The following is an 8,263-nucleotide window of genomic DNA, read 5'->3' on the forward strand; positions in this document are numbered from 1 at the left end:
CTGATCTTAATATCTTACACATGATCTTAATATCTTACCTGATCTTAATATCTTACCTGATCTGGGACATCTTACCTAGGGTTGGGCATCGTTTGGATTTGAACGATTCCGATTCTCCATTTCGATTCCTGTTCTAAACTATTCTCAATTCCGATTCTTTGAGGTGCAGGTCAAAACAGGTCACAGCTTATTTTTTTATTTTTTGAAAAATCCTTTCCCCCCCCCCATACTATTAATATTTACATTGTCAGTTGACTTGATACAGTTGAATTTGGTTGCTGTACTGTAACTAGAGTATTAATTAACAAATACAAAAAACAAAAAACAAATGCACACATCTTCTTAGCGGTTCAGGAACCGGAAGTTATATCTGACCTGATGTGAATCCCTACCCACATTCAAAACCGCTCTTAAAGAGCACCTACGGGAGGCTGCAATTCGAAACTGGCCACCGTAAATGCCCAAAACCCCCACCACCTCCTAATAGACAGTCTCCTCCCCACCGCATGTATATATTCTCTCCCCGCCGTATGTATATTTCTCTCCCACCCACCCACCCCCTCCTAATGTACAGTCCCCTCCCCATCATATGTATATTTCTCTCCCACCCACCCACCCCCTCCTAATGTACAGTCCCCTCCCCATCATATATACTCTGTCAGGATCTATGGGTAACAGTGCTGTATATTTGAATACCGTTTATGTCACAAATGTATCAGTACTAAATACCTGTATGTCCCTATGCCATAAATGTCATGTATGTTGTGTATGTCATAAATGTCTATATGAATTGAAAATGGGGGACCCTGATGTAAACAAGACAAACGTCTTTCTCTGGTCTGTATCCCATTAACAATTGTGTGTATTGAGCCGTACTGTATTGTACCCATTCTGCAATCTGTTAAATAAAGTTTTCATTCATTTTCATTCATTCATTCACTGTAAATAGACCCTGTGAACAGACCCCATACTATACTGTGAACAGACCCTGTGAAAATACCCTATACTATACTGTGAACAGACCTCATTCTATACTGTGAACAGACCTCATACTATACTGTGAACAGACCTCATACTATACTGTGAACAGACCTCATTCTATACTGTGAACAGACCTCATACTATACTGTGAACAGACCTCATACTATACTGTGAACAGACCCCATACTATACTGTGAACAGACCTCATACTATACTGTGAACAGACCTCATACTATACTGTGAACAGACCCTGTGAACAGACCTCATACTATACTGTGAACAGACCTCATACTATACTGTGAACAGACCCTATACTATACTGTGAACAGACCCTATACTATACTGTGAACAGACCCCATACTATACTGTGATCGGCCGATATTGGCATTAAAATGTGATATCGAAAATTATCTATATCGATTTTCAAAAAAAAAATATATATATAGAGATTTGTTTACATTTATTTAACCTTTATTTACCCAGGCAAGCAAGTAAGAACAAATTCAGATTTTATTGATTGTCAAAAGTATGCATAATGTTGTGTTAATTCCCCGACTAGAGATATGTAATGTTAATTACCTAAAATTATTCCGTTTTTTGGGGGGGGGAAACCCTGCATATATCGGTATCGGTTGATATTGGTATCGGAAATCAAGAGTTGGACAATATCGGTATATCGGTATCGGCAAAAAAAGCCAATATCGAGCATCCCTACAATATACATATATACAATATACAGTACAATATACACTCTAAAGTAGTAAAAAATAGTAAACAGTGAAGTACAATGCAGAAAATGAGGTACAAGACTTTGAGGTAAGGTGCTTATTGCAAATGAGGTATGAATGTAGTGCAAATCTCTTTAATAATAGATAAATATAATGTAGTGTTCAAGTGTCTAAAGTGAGTGTTAAGGTGAGTGTTTGTTTAAAAGTGAGTGGGTGCACGTGGATGTGTGTGCAATGAGTATAGATGATGGGCATGAGTGTGTAGATGCCACAGAACCTTCACTTGCTGGAGCGACTCAGAGAAACAAGTCTACAGCATCTCTGGGGTTAATTTCGCACCGGCATTGTCAATACCTGGAGCTCTCATTCTAACCATTTCCTCCTGCACCCACAGCCTAAACCGGTTTCGTATCCAATTTGTTTAGGGTTTGTTCTGCTCTTTGTAAAGAAACATATACCAATGTTGATCTCACCTCACAGAGAGCAAACCATTTCATAGAGTCCGATGATGGGTCTGCTGTCTTGGCTTGACTACCTCACATCAGTTATGGCATTTAAAAGGTATTCTTTGGTTAAAAATATGTGTTAAATAGCTCCACATTCAAACAGCCATCACTGATATAGAGTGTTTGGTCAGTAACATGAGTCTCCCAGTCCCTCTGCTCTGCAGTAAACACAAAATACATTTTCTGGTACCCCTTCCCACTTTCAGGAGAGAGAACCCAAGATAATTTTTTTTCTTATTTCAAGAAATCTTGCCAAGCCAAATTTGCTTACTGTAGGACTACTGGTAGATTATTTTACTTAATAGCTTACCTGATCTTGATATCTTACCTGATCTTAATATCTTACCTGATCTTAATATCTTACCTGATCTTAATATCTTACCTGATCTTGATATCTTACCTGATCTTAATATCTTACCTGATTTGGGATATTTTACCTGATCTTGATATCTTACCTGATCTGGGATATCTTACCTGATCTTGCTATCTTACCTGATCTGGGATATCTTACCTGATCTTAATATCTTACCTGATCTGGGATATCTTACCTGATCTTAATATCTTACCTGATCTTGATATCTTACCTGATCTTGATATCTTACCTGATCTTAATATCTTACCTGATCTGGGATATCTCAAGTTTCAAGTTTCTTTAATAGTTGTCATACAGAAGTACAGAATACTTTTATACAAAATGCTTCTTACTGTTACACTCCAGAGACTGTGCTAGACAAGATAAGTATGAAATAACATAGTATAGCATGTAAATTAGAAGTAAAAAAAAAATGAGGTCACAGTGTTCAGTATAGACATATGTACAATGTTCGATGCGGAATAGACATAACTGAGTTACCATATAATATACAATATACTATGCAGTGTACTAATATACAATACTATATAGTGCAAAGCAGAAATGGGATAAGGTACAATTTAGGTACAATTTACAGTAAGGTGTACGAGTTGTAGTGCAAATCCTTTATCAATAAATATAAAGTGTGTTTAGGTGATCTAAAGTGTGGAGAGTGGGTGCTGCATTGTGTTGTTTGTTTAAAGTGAGTGTGTGCGTGTGGATGTGTGTGCTGTGTGCATTTGGTGGTTGTTGTATAGTGTTTATTGTTCGTTGAGCAGCCTGATGGCCTGGGGATAGAAGCTTCTTCTGAGTCTTTCTGTGCTCGCCTTGAGACTCCGGTATCGCTTGCCTGACCGCAGCAGTTCAAAGAGGCAGTTGTTCGGGTGGCTGGAGTCCTTAATGATTCTCTTAGCCTTACCCCTGCAACGCTTGTTGTAAATGTTCTGGAGGGTGGGGAGCCCCCCTCCAATTGTGCGTTCGGCTGAACGTGTCACTCTTTGTAGTCTGCTTCGGTCTTGTGCAGTGCTATTCCAAAACCAGGAGGTGATGTTGCCAGTCAGGATGCTCTCTATTGTACATGAGTAGAAGTTCTTAAGGATCTTCTGACTGACTTGGAACTTCCTTAGGCGCCTGAGGAAGTAGAGGCGTTGTCGTGCCTTCTTCACAACACTGTCAATGTGTGTGGTCCATGTCAAGTCCTCGGATATGTGGGCTCTGAGGTACTTAAAGCTGTTCACTCTCTCAACCAGTGCCCCGTCGATGCTGAGGGGGCTGTAGTCCTTGACCCCCGACCTCCTGAAGTCCACAATCATCTCCTTTGTTTTGCTGACGTTCAGGGAGAGGCTGTTTTCCTGGCACCATCCCGACAGGACCTTGACCTCTTCCAGGTAGGCCCTCTCGTCGTTTGCAGAGATCAGGCCCACCACTACTGTGTCGTCAGCAATCTTACCTGATCTTGATATCTTACCTGGTCTTGATATCTTACCTGATCTTGATATCTTACCTGATCTTAATATCTTACCTGATCTTAATATCTTACCTTATCAGGGATATCTTACCTGATCTTGACATCTTACCTGATCTTAATATCTTACCTGATCTTGATATCTTACCTGATATTAATATCTTACCTGATCTTGATGTCTGACCTGATGGGATATCTTACCTGATCTTAATATCTTACCTGATCTTGATTTCTGACCTGATGGGATATATCTTACCGTCCGGTTAGGCGTGAATACTTTACCCAAGGCAGTTGTCTTTCCGCGTTCGGTTTGCGCGCCCTGATTGGCCTCTCAGCGCCCAATCGCGTTAACCCTACTATCGCCAAGTTTGCATCACTGCAGACCACCGTCCCGCGAGCCGCAGACCACCGTTCCGCGAACCCCAGAGGCTCCCCAGAGTCTGGGGCTCACGGGGCGGTGGTCTGGGGCTCGCGGGACGGTCCACACCCCGCTATCAGTGTTCTTCTTCCCCGCCAATGAAGTATTCACCCAAAGACCCAATACCGACCGTGGCAACAACTACCGCACTACTGGTAGAATAAGTGCCGAGAACCGTGGGAAGTGATGCAAGCGGTCTTGTCGTGTTTTGAACATTTATGTTGTGTTGATGGAATCACGTTAATATAGAGAGGATTGATATGAATTGGATAATGCAGGCTGTTAGTAGAGGCAGAACTAGCGAGCCGTTAATATAGAGAGATACATTATTTTGATTGATATGAATTGGATAATGCAGGCTGTTAGTAGAGGCAGAACTAGCGAGCCGTTAATATAGAGAGTAGAGATACGTTATTTCGATTGATATGAATTGGATAATGCAGGCTGTTAGTAGAGGCAGAACTAGCGAGCCGTTAATATAGAGGACTTGGGCTGTGGAACTGAAAGCTGATGCACAGCGATAGTCGATTGGGCGCTGAGAGGCCAATCAGGGTGCGCAAACCGAACACGGAAGGACAACTGCCTTGGGTAAAGTATTCACGCGTCCGTTAGGCTTGTTTCTTCTCTAGGTCAATGCCCTACTAGATCCCCCCTCTGGACAGTAGAGGGCGACGTTGACCAGGTTTAGCTGTTTATTCATTACTGCTGTAAACTGGGTCAGACGAGAGATGGAGAGAGGATTCTTTGCCAAAGGTTCCTCTGAATTTTATGATGGGAAAATCCTATAATAGGAGGTCTTTTCATTTAAACTGATCCGGGAAAAAAAAGAAACAGGAGAAACCGTGTCGGGTCTGTGCGCACGTGTGCCCTCTCATGCGCATGCATGTTTGTGTTTTGCACCCCCCCCCCCAGGCCCCCCTTATTAGGCACATGGGTGCTCATAGAAAAATATGTAAAATACATAACTATTAAGTACAACCTAAAACGAAAGAAATAAACCCACAGGCATTACAAATGTTCATCTGTTTTTTTTTTGTTTTTTTTTTTTACAGCAAATCACCAAACTACAACAACTACACCACTGCCACTGTCTTTCTACACAGCAGCTACATAACTGGGCGGGGCCTGGACAGTCCCTGCGGACTACCGCTATGCAGCCTGTATTGCTGATGTGGACATTCCTTGCGGACAGAGTAAAGCCAGCACAATGGAGAAGAATCACAAATATGAAGCAGAGACAACAGGGTATGAGATAATCCACAATTCAGGAGTGCCCCCCCCCCCCCCCACACACACACACACACCCCCACCCCCACATTCCGACGCAAAGCGCACTGTTATTCCAGGCTGGTAAATAGGGGGGGGGGGGGGGGGGGGGTGAGCAAAGTGACGCCAACGGGAAGAGCTCTGGACCGGATCAACCCGGTGGGCGCGTGCAGAGCCAATGATGTCATTATGGGTTGGTCAGGGTGTTGGGGGGGGGGGGGGGGTGCAGAGGGAGTTCAGGGGTAGGAGGCACAGGCCAAGGGTGTGTGTGTGTGTGTGTGTGTGTGTGTGTGTGTGTGTGTGTGTGTGTGTGTGTGTGTATGTGTATGTGTGTGTGTGTGTGCCCATAATGGCGGAAGATCATAGGGAGAGTTTTGAGTCTTCTTGAGTGAAAGTCCTGCGGTGTCACAGTCGGGTCGGACCGGACGAGCTTTGTCTCTAAATGATTCTGTCCTGTTTTGTTCCAAAGTCAAACCTTGAACTCACTGACCAAGAGGGAAAGAAATCCGTTTGAGAAAAGGAAGGGGAAAAAAGGACCCAAGTCCTTTTTGACCAAAGCCAATGTCAACAACACAACAAAGGCAATAGCCCAGACGAGGTCTCCACATTCAGCAACAGTGGTTTTCCAGCGGCTTCCTCAGGACTTTCCCCACAGCTGAGTAACTCATTATCCCCGGGGCATTCTTCCTCTGTGGTCGGGGGTTTTGCGAGTTCAGCGCACGCCCCCCTCGGAAGATTTGGGTCAAAATCAGCAAGATTTCGAATGAGCTCACCATTGTTAAAAAAACCAGAACCATGTGAGGTCCTGCCGGCCAAGAGGCAGACACGGATGATGTCAGCGTCTGCGTTCCCCCCTCCCCTCCCACCCCCCCAGCCCCGGTCAGTCCCCCGGCACCATCGTCTGCCTCCACCTGCCGTCTCTGGAAGCCTTTAATGCTTGAGGGAGAAGTCCTCCCGCTTGATTCTTTCCATACGTTGGACTCCTACAAAAAAAAAAAAGAAAAAAAAAACATGTGTGTATACTAGCATAACAACAGCCACGCATTCCACTGCTGGGCGGGGGCCGAGAGAGATAGAGAGAGAGAGAGAACGTGGAGATTGTATTCCTCTGTGTCTCCTGTTTGAATCAGACAGAATTCATTCGAATGAAAAAGGGGTTTGATGTTGTGAATTTCTCTCATTTAGACTTTTGTCTGTCCAGAAGCGACCTCGTCCCAGCCAGGCATTGTCATGAGACATTCCTCGGCTGTGTGTGGTCTTACGGCAAGATGATGGCAATGACTTTTTTTTACATTTTTCTTCCTCTGTATCAGTGCTTTGACTTCTACCGTCGAATAAAATGTGGACGACGCACATAATACCATACCACACACCGACAGAAAAAAGGAGCTGTCGGAACCATACAAATGCCTTTTTATTCTGAGAATTCTTTTAAAAAACAACTAAAAACACATTTGTTCAGACAGGCTTTTGGTCATGCATAGGCACTTTTTCTTGTCCTCACTGTTCTATAGTTTTGTTTTAATTAGTGACTCATGATTTTATCCAAATTATTTTATTCTACTTTTTCTATCTGGTTTCACTGTTTTTTTTAACTGCTGTTTGTTGTTGTTGTCATTTATTTCTGATTTTGTTTTTATTGTGTTTTTATATTAAGCTGTAGTGTAAAGCACCATGTGCATTCGTGCTGTGAAGGGTGCTATATAAATAAAGGTCATTCATTCATTCATTCATATTATTAGTATTTTTTAAACAGAAGCCTCTGGACCTGTGTTGTTTGTAAGCCAATACACAATCAGACGCTGGCCTCATGGTGCCACGCCCCCTTGGAACCAATGGAAAACGCAGACAAAAACAAGAACTCAGCCGCGGCTATGTAAACCCAATGACCCCTCTCTGGTTAAAGAGCCCGTGTGCTCTACACGCCCATTCACCTTTAACCCCCCCCCCCCCCCCCCCCCCCCCGAAGGGGCCCACATTTGTTGTGGTGTTAGCGGAGTGAGCGCACAATGACAAACTGGCCTGTCTCAGTGTCATTCGTCGTTTCGAAATGCACCATCTGTCCCCAGGGGGCCTCTTGACCTCCGCAGGGGCCCCAAAACGCTGCGTGTCGTATGGGAGGCGAGGTGTGTTGTGTGGCGTTTGTAGGGCCGACGTCGTCAGCAGGTGCACTGGGTATCAGGTGAAACATCGGAGCGCTTTGATTGAGAATGTCTGGAGGGAATGGGGGGGAGGGGAGGGACAGGGGCAACAGGAGGTAGACGAGAAAAATGGGCTTCAGAAAAAAAAGAATGTAGAACAGAGGCCGTGATAGGTCACTGACATAGTTCCATAGCTGTATGTGGGGGGATGAAAGTAGAGAGTTTCAGTTTCAGTTTAAACTTGATTTGAACAGTGAAAGCACGCATTAATGAACATAAATGTAAATGTGTGAGACAGTGTTAGCCAAAGCAAATCTTCGACTGTTGTCCCTGGCCTGGTGTTAAAAAGCCGCTAAAAAAGAAAGCATAACATATGTGGCATACAGTTAATTAAGAACAGAATTAA

The sequence above is a fragment of the Notolepis coatsorum genome (assembly GCF_963971535.1).
Source record: "Notolepis coatsorum genome assembly, chromosome: 18".
Lineage (NCBI taxonomy): Eukaryota > Metazoa > Chordata > Actinopteri > Aulopiformes > Paralepididae > Notolepis > Notolepis coatsorum.